This window comes from Castanea sativa, chromosome 12, assembly GCF_040712315.1.
Source record: "Castanea sativa cultivar Marrone di Chiusa Pesio chromosome 12, ASM4071231v1".
Taxonomy (NCBI): domain Eukaryota; kingdom Viridiplantae; phylum Streptophyta; class Magnoliopsida; order Fagales; family Fagaceae; genus Castanea; species Castanea sativa.
The window spans coordinates 49,179,944-49,198,581 of NC_134024.1; the positions used below are offsets into that span (position 1 = coordinate 49,179,944).

Below are 18,638 nucleotides of genomic sequence, written 5' to 3' on the forward strand. Positions count from 1 at the left end.
AGAGCCAAGTTTGATCTTGCCTGAGTTTATGTAACAAACACAAAATCCAAAAACACGCTGCAAGGGCAGAAATAACACTAATCTATAAACCAAAAAAAAAACCTCCTTATCTTAAGATCTCCTCTCTCAATCAATTATCTTCCACAAACCAGCACACCGAACGCTTATATAGAATTTGATAGCCAAAACTCAACAACAAGTCTAATATCTTGTTAATGTCAAATGTGTTCCCACATGCCACCATAAACTTCAATGGGGCTCTTTTCCATACAAATAATTGGGCTGGACTTGGAGTGGTCATATGCAATGCATCTAGATTGGTTATGGCCTCACTGTCTCAATGGATTCCTCTACCTCATAGGCTCATACTGTCCATGAAGTTGAAGCCCCAACAATGGAGAAATTATACGGTCCTCATGGTAGACCACGTCACTTGTCTACCGTTCCACTAAAAGAGTCCCACTTATTTAAAATTGCTGAAACAATATTAGTTTTTGTTTAGAAAATTTTTTTAACTCAGTAATTTTAAATAGATGGGAGTCTTTAGTGGAATGGTAGACCACATCACTAGTCTACCATGAGGACCTTATAATTTCTCCAAAGAGAGAGAGGGAGAGAGAGAGAGAGAAATTTGAATTGTGTTTTTGGCTCTAGTCTTGTTGTTGTTATTATACTCATGCACACACTGTGGTGGTGGTAGTGTTGGTGTGTGCAATTTGCAAAAACAAATGGGGTTTTGCCAAAACCGTTTTGGTTTTGTTGTTGTCAAAAAAAATGAACCCATGATTTCTTGCTTTTCAAATTTTGAAAGTATATGTGTATTTCTTGATTTCTTGCATTGTTGTTTAAACAACATTTTTCGGTGTTTAAAGAACAATAACACTTCTGACATGTATTTCTATAACACTTAAACACGTATTTCCATAACACTGAAAACTGAACAACAATATTTAAACGTTGCTACCAAATAGGCTCTATATCATGCATTCATTAATTTGAAATTAAATTTCAATTTCAATTAAAATTGTGAAATTATGTTTTAAAAACATTATTTCACAATTTTTATGTTTTGATTAAAGAAAGTGGGTACTATGGAATGTGAATAATTAATTGTGTAACAAGATTTTCTTCTCTTTTTTTCAAATGGTGACTTTTTTTTCTTTTCCAAACTAATGTAGGGTTTTGCTTTGATGAATTTCTTTCTCTTTTTTTTTTTTTTGGATTTTCACATTGGCCTTCGTTGAGCATGTAAATCTTGAAAAAAAAAATTTCTAATTTTACCTATATGTTCTTATAAACGTTGACAGCCTTGGTAGACTTCTATTTTTCTTTTCATACGTGGAAGTGTTAATTATTGATACGGTGTTCCTCCACTTGCTTCCATTTAAACGAAGTGGCAAAAATTATAGTTGCAATTTCTTTTTTTAAAATTAGCTATCAAAGATTCAAAAGCATAAAATGCTTACAGATTTATAAATTTCGTATAAATTAATTAATAAATGTACCTCATTCCTTCTCCATTGTATGTCTGTTTGTTTCTAAAAAGAATTTTAAAAAAACTAATAAATGTCATTTTCTAATGCCCTAACATATACAATCTAATATAAATATGTACAAGTAAATAAAATTGTATTCTTGTATCCCAAAATTCTAAATGCAAATGAAAATGAGTTTGGTATGGAAAAGAAAAGGAATATTTACTAAAGAGATTAAGTTATATTTTTATAAACATATTTCTTAAATGTTCCCAAAATAAATGAGTTATATGTGGCAAAAATTGAATAATAAAAGAACAAATGAGACACTTGCGAGGATAAATGAGCCGAGCAAGAGTGTTGGGCCGTGGGCCATGCCCGAGGACATATAGGAGCCCCAGGATGGTCGAAAGGTTTGATAAGTTTTGGGGTTAATGAGCTGAGGACAAGGAAAGATAATAACAAACTAGTGGTAGCTCCCGAGGAGCCGAGCTTCCTCAGGAAAGCATTATGGAAGGTTGGAACCCAACCACCTTGAGAATGTTGTGCAAGAGATAACCATTCTTTTAAGGATAGACTTCAGGGAAAGAAGCCAACAATAAAGGAAGAAATATCTGAGAAGAAGACTGCTATCACCACATTAAATGTTCTGCACCTAACCAATTGGTTGCATTTATGTAGAAATGACACCTAAACAGTGATATCTCAGTTTACAGCTATTCACAAAGCTTCCAGGAGGTTTTTGATGAGACAGGCATCCAAGAGATCACCTATAAGATCAACAAGTGGAAGGTTTGGATGAATAATGGTAGGACTATATAAGAAAAAGACCCCCGTAAAAAATGGGGCATGTAATCTGAAGGGGGAACAGCTGATCCTCGGACTTGACCAAGGAGTGTAGTTTCTCTCAAATTGTGTCTCTAATCTTGTCAACATGAATCCAATCATCTACGGTCCTTATTTAACTTGCTAAGTTGCCATCCTATTAAACCCACACTCTAATAAATATATTGTTTTGGGCTCTTTGGGCTATCATCCATTGTTCTTGATGGGCCGTGGTTCAAATCGAGTTCTTACAACACTAATACAAAATGAGTTTTTATACTTTAAAATTTAAATAAAAAATTGAAGGGGCCATTACCAAAAAGATTCTCATTATTTTTGTAATTTTCAAATTTTAATAGAATGGGGTATTTTTAAAAAGACAAAAAGTTGTTGCACGTACGTTAATGTACATATCTTTATACACAAAAAAAAAAATTTTGAAATCATGACTTCTATTAACGTGTGTAATAAACTTTTTTTTTTAAAAGCTAAGGAGTCATGCCCCCATCGGTCCCCTCCCTCCACAGTTTGATAAGGACTATTAAGGAGTATGACGTTGATGCAAAGGGTGGTATGTTGATGATAAAAGGTGATAAGACAACAAGAGTGCGATGTGATTGATATCAACTTGTCTATCTTATTGCTATAGATGGGACCTACTCACATGCAGCTAATGCAAGTTCTACTCTTTCGATCTGCACTACAAATTAGAGGTGTTTCGAAAAGAAAAAGTTCCAAAAATAGAAGGTGAAGTCATTGGAGTTTTTTTTTTTTTTTTTTTCTTTAAGTCATTGGAGTAATTGAAACCTAAAGTTGCAAAAAGGAAAAAAGAAGGTAAAACTATGATTCCAAGTTCAAAATACCAAAAAGAAGATTCAATTATTGGGATTAAGATCACCAAGAAGTCCAAATATTACTATCGTTGCTGATGTACGTTGCTGATGTACATGCTGCCATACCATTACCCATGCAATTTTAAATATTCTTTTTGTATATCTTTCATTTAGTTTTTACTTTTTACTATCTTTTTGTCAATTCTTTGATTCTTTTCCATTGGCACTATAAATTTGTTATTTGAATCCTACATTATGTATTTAGTTTTGCGGCACTTAGTTTTGATAACATGTATTTAAATGGAACAAAATATGTGTGTGTGTCTATATATATATATATATATATATATATATATATATATAGCATCCGCTCTTGATGATTGATTTTATCATCATATCAATACACCAATTGATTTTTTGTGTAAGTAGGAAATAAACTCCAGAATTTTTTTCAATGATAAGAGACTTTACTAGTTAAGCTAACCCTAAGCCAATTTTAAGAGTATATATTTGTAGAACAAGCAAATTAACACTGAGTTAGTCTAAAGTTAACTTAGAATTAGTCAAATATTCTCTAGTATATAGACCCTACATTACATTCATTCATAGTTGTCAAAATGATAATCGTATCGTGAACTGAATTTTAATTTTTCCATATCGTGTATTATAAATAAATGAACACCTAATAAATTTTTTAATTTTTTTTATATATATCTATATAATATATAAAAGGTATCTTCATTATAAATTTGTAACATATTCAAATAATGACTAATTCAATCATTACTTATTTAATAATATTTAACAATGCTAATTAAATAAATCAAATTAACATATATTTATAACGTATACATTCAAATTTAATAATTTATTAAACTCAAAAGTGATAATACATGACATAAAAACTAAAATAATAATTTCTTTTCGTTATATTAATCGTCTTACCTAATCAACACAACCTCAGCTAATGTTTTTATCATATTCATCATCTTGCAAATTCATTTCTTCATTATTATCAACATTTACTATTTGTCTTTATTTTAATAAATTTTTCTTTATATTTCTTCTGGCATTCTAACTTCTAAGACTTATAATAATAATAATAATAATAAATAATTATTTTGTCATTTAATACCATATTAATAGTATATAAAGTAATTTTGCAAATATGGAAGTGAAATATCAAGTGTATAGTCTAAATTTTTTAGGAAAGAAAAAAAAAAAAAAACTCTCATTGACATGTTATTTTATTGGGCTTAATTAAGTAGCTTAGTAATGTTGTGTCAAAAACAAGTCTAACAACTCATTAGACTCACGTAAAAGCACAAAATTTAATATAAAAAAACTTATTTTAAATCCACATGTCTGTGTATCATATGGCACATATGATTTTATGATATGATTTAAACAATATGCACCTATGTATTGTATGATTCATAAACATTTTAGATACACCCTTATAATACAAGACTATAAATTCATTTTAGATATGTATCGCGTACTGTACAATACTAACAACTATAAATTCATTATAAAGTGAAGAGCTTAATATTAAAGATTTTGTTGTAAGGATTTGTTTGCTATAGACGTAGGTCATTAAGCCGAATTATGTAAAATCCTTGTCCTAACAGCCAGCAACTTTAAATTATATATGATTACGGTATACCATCACCATGAATGCATTAGTAAATGAAAGGTTTTATTTTCAATTTATATATTGATTAATTAAATAGGGCACATGTTGACTCCAAGGATCTTATTAAATGAGTTATGCATTCATGTTGCATTCTTTTTCTTATGCCTTTTTCATGAATGGGTATATGACACATAATAAAAATTAATAATTCGATGAGAGGAGGATTTGAAACCTGAACATCCTTCAACTTTCAAAATCAACATCATCCTTTTTTTTTTGGTTGCTAAATTAACATCATCCAATTATTCGCCTCTTAACTTTTAAAATCAAGTAAAATCTGTCCCTAAACTTTAAAATTCAATTCAATTCACTTAAGAAATTGACTTAATAAAGGATAAAATTGACTTGATTTTGATAGTTAAGGGGAAAAATTGATACAACTAATAGTTGAAGGCCAAAATTAACTTGATTTTTTCATTTGAATATTTTTTATTGGGTAAAATACTATTTTGATATCTAAACTTTATCAAAAGTTTGTTTTTCATCCCTAAACTTTAAGAATTTCTTTTTTTGTTCCTAAACTATTAAAAAGTTCATCTTTCGTCTTTAAACTATTGAAAATATTTTATACATGTCCTAAAATTTTACCAAAAGTTTGTTTTTCATCCTTAAACTGTTAAAAAGGTTCTTTTTTCATCCCTATTGTTGTCTCTAAACTATTGAAAAAAAAAAAATTATTTACAAAGTTTAGGGATGAAAAAAGAACTTTTTAAAGTTTAGGGACAAAAATAAATTTTTTATAAATTAAATTTTAAGTATCAAAATAGTATTTTACCTTTTTTTTATTCAATATTTCCAAAATATATCAAAAGAATGTGGAATGTCCTCCGAACTCTGTCACCATCATTCTATACGAAGAAAAAGAAAAAAGGGAATCAGGTTGCTAACAAAGTAACATGTATAATATAAAAGTTAATGGACAGTTTTAGCTAACAAAAATAAACTTCATTCAAGACTTTTCTTTCAGCGGTGAGACCTAAGTTCATAAGTCAAGAGAAATGGAGTAAAATCTATGGTGGGCTCCCTAGAAATTTCCTCTGCATAGGATTTATATGCTACAATGGGTGCATTTAGCTTCACCTTAGATTAATTACCACACATGATAGGGAGCTACGTGACCAAGGGTTTTCAAGCATTTAATTTCTATTTCAGGTTAAATTTTCATATGCATTGCATGAATTAATCATTAGTTTAAATGTAATTATAAAAGTTTTTACCAAGGTTATGCCATTTGTTAACTTTGGATAATCCACAACATGACACATGGCATTAGTATGGGCAAACTATGCCACATGGCAGACTATCATTTGTACATAAAATTACATCTATCATGTGTTAATAATACATTATGTATGCTTAGTAAATATACTTTTTTTTTTGTCGATGAGAGTTTCAACTTATAACATATACTTATAAAGATTGTTTTTTATCGGTAGATCAAGACACAAGTACTAACTAGTTTAATACCAAATTGCTACAACTAAATTTAACGCAAAAATACCAAAAATTCTATTAAATAATACATTTAATTTGTTTCTTAATTGCGTCATTCACTAAACGTCTAAAATGGCAAGATGCACTAAATATTTTTATTTATATTTTTTGAGAATTTAATGAATAATTTAACTATAGAATCAAATTTAAAAATATATATTAAAATAATAACTCCTAAAATTGTGAAGTTTTAAAAACTTATACGACAAAATAATATATTGTAGATAATAAATTGTAAATAATATAAATTAAAATGCTAAAATTAGTTTTGCCTTTAACCTTCCTAATAAAATTCTGATTCCGCCCTAGTTATTTTGTTTTTTCTATTTTTTATAATAATAATAATAAAAATAAAGTAGTACCAAGTTCTGGAGAGTAGAGAAACAATTCCAGAAGCCGTTAGAAGCATAGTAGAGTAAACACTGTCACCCGATATCGTCAGACAACTGACGCAGAGTCTCGACAGACAAACAGAGAGAGATAGAGAGAGAGGAATGAGCAATAAACAGAGAAGCATCAAGCTGTTCTGTCCCTTAGTATCAAAGGCGGTCTGGTTGGTGGTGTGGGACGAGCAGAGACTCGACCTGGGCTCCATAGCTCGGACCTTTGGGCTCGACTCATCAACTCTCAAGCTCAACGATCACTTCATCAGCAGAGGGGTTGATTTCATAGCCTCCTCAGTCACCTGGAAGTGGCTGGAACTCCCTTATTTCTTTCTTCTCTGCCAGAGGCTTTTCCACTGGGAAAAATCACCAAGACGCTCTTATCGTTGATGGCAAGCTTACCAAACTTGGCTCTAAGAGTAAGTTGTTCTTTTTCTTTTCTCTTTACTTTTAAAGGGTTTCTCAGAGTATATGGGAGAATGAAAGAAAAATCGGTATTTATTATATTTGCTTGGTTTTTCTTTTAACCTGTAGGCTGGACTTGGAATATATAGTTAATGTTATATGTTTATTTAAATTTTATTGGAAATAAAGGTAATGGTTGCATTATGCTCTGCTGGGTTTCTTCAAAAAATGTGAAAAATTGAAATAAATTATTTGTTTTGAATTTGAGATTTTTTTTTTCTCCAAAATATATTGTTGGTCCTTAAAATTTAAAACTTTTGTGTTTAGTTAGCTGGTAAATTTTCAACGGTTGAATAAAAGATTTGGGAATGAATATCTACCTATACCAAAAATCGATTAGTGTTTTGGTCTGATGATAAAAAGTTATTATCAAGAACATAAGTTGAAACTATCTCTAAAAAAAAAACGTTTTTTTTTAGTCCTTTATACTTCTTGGACCAAACTAAAAACTGCCACATCATTGCTCCGCTAGACACATAGGGACTAAAACATTTGTCAAAAGCAGTCACTTCAAACTTTCATGGTGAGAATATCTGGGAAGGGTTGAGTTGTTTGTGATGTTAATTTGTAATATAATGTTGTAACACTATTGCAAGATGGATTGGGTCACAAATGGTTTCTATAATTTTTCCAAAAAATTGAATGATGTAGTCCAATGGTGTGCACAATGCTATACAATGTTGTACACAGTCTATCCCAAGTGTGATTGGATCACTCGGTTCTTTCATTAAGATATACTTATGGTTTTTCCAAGGGTGCGTGACCCTCTAGATGCTGTTAATGGAAGTGACTATGTAGCAGCAGATAAAGTTGATGGTGATAGTACAAGGCCACAAGCTGAAGATTTCAACTTGGTGAAGAATAAAAGGTTGAAGGAAAGGGAAATAGTTAAACCCTTGGATGTCATTGTGATAAATTGATAATGTTTTGGAAAATTAGAACTTCCTAATCTGCTTTCATACCATGGTCATTTTTTAACTTTAGCCATACTATACCATATTTGGAATTGATGTTGCTATTGTGGGAATTTTTGTCATAGGCAGTGAAGAAACTTATATTTAAAGAAAAAAATAAAAAGAATTTGTGAGTTTGTTTAACAGGTTGTGATAATTAAGGATGATTATAAAAAACGTCTTCAAGTCATTTGTCAATTTGGAATGTACTTGATAATGAAAGACTGGCATAGCATTGTGGCTTAGAAAATATGCTTTCTGAAACTACTTTTGCTATGTCAACACTTGACACTAACAAATCTATGGTTGGCTCTTTCAGGAGGCAAAGCTCTCCATGGCCTGAGTTCCAAGAGAAAGCAAATGTTGGAAGATGTAAGCCTACTCAAGAAGTTAAAGATAAATGAAATGGAGTCAGGTACATTGACTTGACATGTGACTTAAAATTCATCTGTTTACATTAGTTTTATAACCTTTGTTACTCTTGCTTGAAGTCATCAACTATATGTAATATTTCTCCTTTCCTCCAAAGACATGGAAGCCAGGTGGTCCCTTTTTGATTTGGGTTGAATATTTCTGCTTAGATGAAAGCATTATCTCTCCCTTGAATCTCAATGGCTACCCACATGATCTCACCTTTGCTTAATTTGGCTCATGTTGGAATTTTTTTTTTTTAACAGAGCTTGGGTTTAACTAAATGGCCTATCCTCATAATATCTAACCTGACCAACAATTTAATGACCATTATCTTTCTAAATGTCCAACCAATTGCCCCCTGCCCCAGATACAAAAGATTTGTTTTGTGTTTTGTTTACCAAGCTAAATAACAAATTGTAAATGATACTGTTTGGGCCGTTTTGCAGATATTCAAGGAAGAGGAAATGACCTCCCAAAAACCTTTGTACACACCCAATTTACATGCAGTTATATGAGTAAGAATTTGAAGCGGATGCGAGGAGATGAGTAGGAATGGCAACGGGTCGGGTTCGGGCCGGGTTTTTGCATACCCGGACCCGACCCGCGGGCCAAGACCCGGAACCCGGACCCGGCCCGATTATTAATCGGGTTTTTTTCCCGGGGCCCATACCCGCCCCGCCGGGCCTCACGGGCCCCGCGGGCCCCGTTTATCTTCTTGGGCCCAAATCTAACCCAACAAATTTTTTTTTTTTGAAGCCCATTAAATTTTTTCCCTAGACTCAAGCCTATTCAAGCCATTTAACATGGCCCAAATGCCAAAATTTGGCATTTAGGCCACATTTTAGGGCAACCAAATCAAACCAAATTATAGGTTAATCATAAATCAATAAATCACAACTAAGATTTTAAATCAACAAATCACTTAAAAAGCTACAAAATAAATCCCACAAGTCTAAGAAATTACAAAATGTCTTATCCTCCAACTAACAAATGAAAAAGACTAAGAAATTCTTACAAAATGTCTTATCCTCCATAACCGGGTTTTTATCCGGGGCGGGTTTCGAGTCGGGTTTCGGATTTTTTTTTAAAACCCGGATCCGACCCGAACCCGCTTCGGGTTTTTTTTAAAAAACCCATACCCGACCCTATTCTTTATCGGGCCGGGTAAAATCCGGCCCATTAGGGTCGGGCCGGGCCGGGTATCCGCAGGCCGGATCTAAATTGCCATCCCTAGAGATGAGACAATTGAAGCTTCTCCTTGCAAGAGGATGACATGAGGCTTCTTTTTGTTTCTCTCTTTCGTTCTCTTCCACGGTTCCACCCCCTTATAAGTTTCTTTTTTCTTTACTTGTTGTCTCCTTATAGATTGTCAACTTTTAAATGGTTTTTGATGAGGATATAAGTGTTGTAAGTTTGTAAAATTTAGTATTTTAATTGCCTTTGATACAAATATAAGGCTTTTGCTACACATATATTGCTTGAAAGGTCTTGTAATTTAGAAGGCGTTTGGATTCGCGTTTGTGCGTTCACGTCCCGTTTTTGCTTTTTTTTTTTTTTTTTTTTTACCAGCAGCATATATTGACTTTTCAGCCATGAACAGTGCACAAATGCACTATTCACGGGTCCTACAAATTTCACTTTTCAACAATTTTTTCATTAAAAATGGGTCCTACAGAACTATTCACACCTTTAAAAATTATTTTGCTACAGTGTTTTCAGTTTTCAGTTTTCAGTTTCAGCAAAATAAGTTCTATCCAAACGGACCCTTAATTGCCTTTGTTGTGAATAAATGTTTGTGATCTACCAAAAAATGATTTTCAGTAGTTAGAACATGATTTGATTTTCATTCTCTTTGCACACATGAAATCATCTTGGGATTCTAGTTTATGGGTTATTTCCTTTGGTCACTAGCAATAAATAAATTCTTATACTGGGTTGAGTTGCTCTGTGTTAGAGTATATTTTCTTTTTGTTCTTTTTGCGCATTACACAAACAAAAACATCTTTGGAATGACTGTACTTATGAAAATAATATTCATATTTTAATGTCTTTTAGGCTTGATACTTCATGAGTTCAATTGGGTAAAAATTGTTCGGACAACTTGCTCTTGGTGATTACCACTTGTACTATCTATATGAAATTATATGGCAATCAATAACCATACCTAAACTCGGCTTTATAAGTTCGCTAGCAATTCAAAACAAACTTGATTGAACTAAGACAGGCAGCTTGAAGAGTCATTACAACTTGTTGTGTAAAGATAATTTGTGTTTCCCCAGCACTACAAATAACCAGGGGAAGTTATGCATCATCCCTTCATAGAAGAAAAGTACAGCATAGGTAAAAAGAATGGGAATTTCTATATAATAAATTTTGAATCTGATGGTGCAAATAAGAATGCAAGAAACAAGAAAAGTACAGCATAGACAAGTTTGATTGGCCTCGCCTAGTTTCCAGTTCCAAACTCAAAACTGTCGAATAGTGATTAATCAGGAAATGAAGGATGAAGGTAATTAATATTTAAAGAAGTCGGTAAATAAGTCAATTCATTTAAGATGATTCTAAGCAAAGTGTGTACCCTACACATAAAACTAGGGTGTTAGTTTTGGGTTAGAGGCTCATATTGTACACACTCATTGGCATAGTGTACATTGAAATATCTAGTTGGCTTGCTAATGTCATTCAGAATAGTATTGCCAAAAAACAGCCACGCCAGCCATTATTAAGACTTTTAGTATAAGTTTTGAACTGATGAAGGATGATGAAGCTGAGGGAGACTGGGGGGGTTCCCATTCCTTTCCTTTAAGCTTGGCAGACAACCGGGATAGCAGCTGAGGAAGCCGACCAGCTTTCTTGGAAGCTGCAAGCAGGATAATGAAAGGCAAACATTAGAAGCAGGGAAACAGCAAGCCAGCTAAATTGCAGAATATATATACATATACATACACATACATACATGCATACATACATACATACATACATACATATATATATATATATATATATATATATATATATATATATTTATCTCAAAGACATATGGACAGCTGTTATTATGACCGGTACTGTGTTGCTCCCTCTGTTTTTTTTTTTGACGACGAGGAATCCCCCTCAAGGTATGGGCCAGTGGGATCACCCTTGGGGGAAGCCCCGGATGCCTACACACTCCCACTAAGCAGGTTTTCGGGTAAATTGTGAAATGCCTCAACTGGGAGTCGAAACAAGTTTACAATTAGTCCATACACTCTCCCTTACTGTCGAGGCACCCTAGGTGAGGGTAGTACTGTGTTGCTAACTAATTATTCTACAAACTTGTATTATCACAAATGAGTCAATGACTTATACCGATAGACCCTTTTCTTTTTAAAATAATAATAATAATAATAATAATAATAATAATAATAATAACAAAAAATAAATAAACCGAGAGAGACTTACCCCTGTTTTTCAGAGTTCTTTCCTCCTCTCCAACCCGTCTTCGAAGTACATTGAGCAAAGATCCAAAATATAATGCAAACACCGTGCATGTAATTGTGATGACATTGTAAGGCCTGCTAAAATCAGGAGTTGTCAATGGTACAAGTAATACTACTGTGTAAGACAGAAGTGGACTCTTTTCCTGCACCACAGACTCAGACAGATGAATAGGCAAAATTTAAAGCATAAATACAACTGATGGCATGCAAGGAGTAGATAGTACCTGAAATTTCACAACATGGTTGACTTGTTTGAAGAGTTATCTTCAAGATACTGCATGCTAGCTGGAAGTTTGGAAAGATTATTACAGCTGATGGAATGTCAAACCCCTGATTAGCATCTGGAGGTTATTCATCGATGTGCAAAAATCCCTATTTAGACATAAGAAGTAAGCAAGAATATCAACAAATTATAATGAAGAGCTAAATGCACACTCAACTTTGGCATAGAGTAATCTCTCTCTCTCTCTCTTGATATGGAACCTCGCCAAGGCAGGGCCTTTTGGACCCACCCCTGAGGAGTAAACTACAGATACACAACCCCACCTGCCTAAACCATGTATCAAGTAATCTAAGGAAACTCCTAGTAGGGATCAAACTCAAGATTGTTGGGTTTACAGCTCATCCCAAGCCTCCAACCACTAGGCTGCTCCTTGACAGATAACTTTGGCATAGAGCAATCTCAACGTAAGAATTATAGTTAGGTAGCTCCAATAACAATGCACTAAAGTCCCATCTAATAAATAGGCTCAAAGTAACATTGAGGCAATAAGGTCCCCCAATCTAAGAGGCCCAAATTGAAAAGAAAGCAATGCTTCATGAAGTAAGGAACATTTCTAAATATAAATAGAACTTAAGAAAAGAAGGTGCATTCAAGGTGAACTACATGGGTTTCCTTTTCAATTTTGTTGAAAGGGCCACATAGTGTTCCTCACTATTATCATCTTCACCTTCATCAAAACCAGCATATGGTTGCCTTTTTATATCTATAATGTACTTTTTGATAAATAAATAATTAATGTATGATCATTACTTTGACAAGTAAAACATTGTTTAGGCCCCTCAAATTTGGAAAAATTGTTAAGTCCATATACAATGCCAAACTTAGAGCTTCTTAGACAAGATGATGCAAATTTTCATCAAGTTTTAAGTAAATAAACACAAATTCCAGTTAAATTCATTGAAGCATTAATAAAGGGCCAAGTAGGGGAGATAAGTCCTAGTCATTATAACACATGAAGTGGGAGACTACTTTTGGATGGCAATGAAATTGAATGAGTAAAAAAAAATATCACCTGCTAAATTTCAATGATTGATTTCTTTAAACAGAGCCCTCTCAAGGACACTAAACAGATATAACAGTTTGAATGCATCATTGAGCTAATCACTTCTATTTTACTTATAAAAATTTTTTTTTAAAAAAAAGCCCTTTGAGCTAATTACCAAACTATAATATATGTTCAAGCTTGGTTCATTTTATTGTCAAACAAGCTCAAGCTTGTTTAGGAGCTACTTGATTAACTCAATTTTTTTCTCATATTGAGTAAACACTACGACGATAATTATTTTACCCATTCACAAATCTATGATAATAATTAATAACTAAATTATAGTGGAAATTATTTTATACATGTATTTATTAAAAATGTTGTACACAATGCACAAATCTCCCACTTATACTTGTATAAATATAAATATATATCATATATACTTAAAACAAGCCTCAAACTCATAAGCTTGTTCACAAACACATTATTATGTTTGAGGACGGCTTGTTTAATAGCCGAGCTTAAGCTTAGGCTCAAGCTTGGCTCATTTGCCAAATAAAGTAACATATTTTTCGATAGATAGAGGAAAAAAACATATTTTCAAGCTGAGCCAAAGCTGTTAGTAAACAGGTTGGTTCATTTACAGCCCTAGGTGGTTGATGAAAGTTCAAACTAGTGAATTCGACAACCTATATTTATAAATAACATTATCAACTTTGTCCATTATTAAGCTATGAAGTCATTTCAATGAATTAGAGGATTCACTATTAGAGTCACTATATTGACATCCTATGCAACACATGACATAATTGGCAGTGTTTCACTCTAAGCTACAAAGTTATTTATTTATGAGACCTTAGAAAATAGCATTGTGCATCTGATCAAAGAAGATCTGTGATTCAATCAGACAAATCCACAGCTTAGATTTAGGCTGCGTTTAGTTCAACGGTAAATCAATTTCAGAAATTATTTTTCGCATTTGCGTGTGTTTGGTAGGCATACAAAATTTGGTCAACTGAAATTATTTTACGGTTTGATCGTAAAATAGCCCTTATACGACGGAAAATCAAATCCGTTCCTATTTTACCTTCAAATCACATTTTCGACTGAAAATAGAGAGAGAGAGAGAGAGAGAGAGAGAGAGAGAGAGAGAGAGAGAGAGAGAGAGAGAGAGAGAGAGCACGAAGAAAGGGAGACAGAGAACGAAGAGAGAGAAAGAGAGAAGTGCCGACGAGACGACGAGCTCGCGCCGGCAAGATCTAGCCCCAAGCCCAGATGCGCCGACAAGCTTGCGCCCTCGAGATCGAGCCGCGAGATCGCTAGCTCGCCGGCGAGATCGAGCCGCGAGACCACCGTCCCAAGCCCAAACCCGCCCTCGTCGTTACTAATCTGGCCGCCGTTACCGATCTCTTTCCCTCAATCTCTCAATCTTTCTCTCTTTGATCTCTGATTTTAAAAGTTGCTGTTGTGGTGGCCTGGGTAGTAGTGTTTTGGTGGTTTTTTATGGCTTTTGTGTTGTGTGGTGCTGGTGTGTGGGTGGTGGTGGATTTTTCTGTGGGTGCTGTGTGGGTGCTGGTGGATTTTTTGATATAAAACTTGTTTGGAAGCTGAGAAAATGTGAGAAATTAATGAAAAATTTGCATTTTCTGAATGTTACCAAACACTTCAAATTATTTTCCAATATAATTTTAAAATTGCAACCAAACACTAAAAATTATTTTCCTTTCCCGAAAATATTTTCACCTGAAAATATTTTACACCCAACCAAACGCAAGACAAGAAGAAGTTTTTTTTATCAGATAAATGAAATTCCCCCCCCCCCCCCCCAACAAAAAAAAAATAGTGAAGAATAGCTAGATCATATGATTCATACCTTATCAAACTCTAAAGTTAAAGCTGCTGATTTCACAGCACTAGGAAATTTTAGGACCAGCTCCATCACCCCAGGCGATACCTTGTCTTCAGAAGGTGAAACATGCATCTTCTCTACAACGTTAGCAATAGCTTGAGGTTGCCCATCAATAAAAACCCGTAGAGTATGATAATAGACCTTAATATACCGAGGCACAACTTGAAAAATGTTGGCTTGCAACTTACAACTGTCTTCACCAATATTAGCACCCAGGAACCCCTCCTCCAAATCTGTGGATATAAAAGATATTGCAATAGTGCCCCTTTGATTCCCACTACCCATTAAGAACCTACTAGAGTGTAATGGTGCTCGTGGACACGACCAAACTACAGGAAACTTCCATGTAAGGCCTAAATCAAATGGCTCAAAGGCACTATACCTCTCAATTGAATATTCATAAAGAACAGATGGGCTCTTCCTATGCAAGCTATTTACTTCTTTAAACACCTTGTCCGGCCTAACAGACAATTCAAAACCAGGGTTATCCTTCAACCCTCCAGAGCCTACATGATCAGGCCCAGTTATCGCATTGTCCTGCAGATTCTCAAGCTCAGTGACTAAGCCTCTCTCAAGTTGAAGGTAAACATTACTAGACTTTGCAAGAACACATCTTCCTGTGACTTTCCTCCCAAAAATTGAACTCAAAGACCAGCTTGGTTGCAATTTTGTTTCGCTCAAAAAAGTTTTACTCGTTCTGTGACTAAATAGGTTGAAGAACAACTGTAAGTGCTTGTTCTAGTGCAATTCCTGATTCCACGTCGCTTGAATGAGATTCAGATGAGGCCAAGCGCAACCGTTGAGAATGATAAAATCCTCTATATATGGAAGGTCTGTCCAATAAGGCAGAAAGCCCAGCTTTGTCTCGTCATGGAAGTAGCTTCAACCAAGGAGTTAGGTTCTTGGTGCAAACAGCCTCACGGGGTAATGTACCATACCTCAGGCCACCTAAAGATGGGTGAAAGCCCCATTCATGAGCAGAATAAGCTGTAGAAGACTCTAGGAAGTTTATGGAAGCACAAAAAAGACCTGAAAGAGTACGGGTTAAATTCTTCCAGGAAGCATCAACCTGATCTTTAGGGACATCAAAGACAGCCCACAACTCTACTCCAGGAGGCTTTGCATTGCTGCTTGAGATGGGGTCAAATCCACCCCTGCGATCATAGTTCCATCGGCCTTGTGTGAAAGATAATTCCATTTCCTTAACGTGAAATTTCTGAACCTGTCCAAGCAATACTATTTCAGGAGTTACTTAGAATATTCAAGATCTTACAAAAATCACCTTAATTTTAGGTTGAGCCTGTTCTTTGGGGGCAAAGAAAAACAAAAGAGAAACCTAAGGCAGCAATTAGTATTGAGTAATCTTAGGAACACAATATTTTTTACAACTTTTATGGCTTGGCCTGTTGTGATTAAAGCAACATCACTCCCACTGGAGTACACCAATCACAACATGCCATATAAGTAGTTTTGAAAAATATTGTGTCCCTAGACTTATTGATTAGTATTACCTTGTCTTTGTTTGCCAATCAAAGGTACCAGAAAGAGAGGGGTGTGTTTTCATCAAAAAAGGTAAGAACATTATGAATTGCAACCCCATTGCATTCAAGGTCTTCACTTGAGAATAAGTTAATAATGTAAAGTTGAATTTCAAAACAGCAAATGGTCACAATTTCCAGGATATGTAATTGAACAACACAAGACTTGTAGTTATGTGTAGAACATTAGTCACATAGCACAAAAGTAAGTTGTCCCTCCCTAGTCCCCATATCCAAAATGGGTATTACTTATCTAATTCAGCTTCTAAAGGGGCTGGTTATTGTGAGTTTGATACACCCCCAAAAAAATTACAAAATAAAAACAGATACCCATATTTTCTTCCAATTTAGCACTGCTACTCACAGATATCAATATTTTTGCTTTTTGGGTACAATATCAATATTTTTGCTTTTTGATCCTTAAACAATTAAACTTCAAATTTTATCAAATTGTTTTTCTGTCCATTTTCGTCTATAATGTTTTGTTAAGTAATAATAGAAAATTAAAAAATCTTTTTTTTCTTTAAATAGATCCTTACATGTTGGGGTCACTTTCAATTTGGTCATTTATGATTTGATAGCTGTCAATTTCATTCCTTTTATTTTTAATTTATAGTTAATTTGGTTCTCACAATCAATTCATTAAAGGAAATTTTTTTTATCTGACCAAAACATTAATCAGTTTTTGGTGTAAGCAGGGATTGAACCTCAGATCTCTTATACAACCGTTAGAGACTTTACCAGACTGAAACCCACGATTAAAGAAAATTGATTGCAAGTAGAAAATAATAAGTACCAAACTAACAAAATGTTCAGAACAAATTGATAGTGATCCTAAAATGATATTTTCACAAAGTTTTTTAAACATGATGAAACAATGTTAATTTTATAGACAATAATAGATAAAATAACTAACTTAATTGAGAAATTTAAAGCTTCAGAACTAAAATGATAAATAAAAAGTATTAGGAACAAAAAAGGATAATTCATCCAAACTTAAAACGTATAATTTGGGTTTTAGCCTAAATTGATTATTTAGGCTTCATATTAATTATTTTTTGATGTTTTATTCCATTCCTAAGAAGATCCAATAATATTTTTATGTGTTTAGCTCGTACAAAAGATGAAAAATTTTCCTCCAGCAAGATTGACAATTTTTTACCATATGAATGTGTAAGGTCACAATTTGTACTTAAGCCCAATAATGGTAAGGGTATAAGCCCAAAGAGCCTAATACAATAAATTTATAGAGAGTGAGTTCAAAATCTAGTTTCTTATGAGCTTAGCTAACTATAATAATGATCCAAGATCACAAAACAATAATGATGGATTGGTTTGTATGATGAAAAATTGTCCTCAGACTCAAGCCGAGGAGCTTGTTTTTATATTTCTCATTTCTTAAAGACAAATTACAAATATTCAATTTACAGTGTTTTTTATCTTTTTTCTCCAATCCCCCTATCTTGGGGTTTTCCTCTTCCTTTTATACTTCCTTTTATTCTCTCTCTATCCTCCACGTATGGATCAAATTGCCGGTCAGGATACTTGTCCCATCAGCACCTTCCTGAAACCTTTGAAGATAGCCATAAGGCTGAGCACTACTACTTAGGCATCACTTCCTCATTAATGCAACTAGAGAGTTAGTTGTAGAGCATTCAATGCGGTGGCAGCAGCTTTTTCCTTAGATATTTCATGGTTTTCCTTTGTCCTATACCCCTATGTTGCACATCTTTATCAACAGAGTCTCACGGGACATTGCTTCTAGATGGCAGATAACTCATTCCGACCTCTGCCTAGCTGATCCGAAGAGACATTCCTCTTTGGACCAACTTCTTGGATGATCACGATCAAACCTTGCCTCTTTATGAATTAATACAGACCCTTAGTAAAATGTTTACTCATACTCGGA

At 33.8% G+C, this 18,638-nt stretch overlaps 1 long non-coding RNA gene and 1 pseudogene across 1 annotated transcript; one reads left to right on the forward strand and one right to left on the reverse strand.

The window, feature by feature from the left end:
• Window positions 1-6,699: 6,699 nt before the first annotated feature.
• On the forward strand, window positions 6,700-9,192 carry LOC142619487 (uncharacterized). Its single transcript, XR_012841504.1, has 3 exons — window positions 6,700-7,125; window positions 8,444-8,539; window positions 8,985-9,192. It is a non-coding gene; the product is annotated as an uncharacterized LOC142619487 (long non-coding RNA).
• Window positions 9,193-11,123: 1,931 nt separating this feature from the next.
• LOC142620835 (uncharacterized) lies at window positions 11,124-18,485 on the reverse strand (annotated as a pseudogene).
• Between the last annotated feature and the right edge of the window lie 153 nt (window positions 18,486-18,638).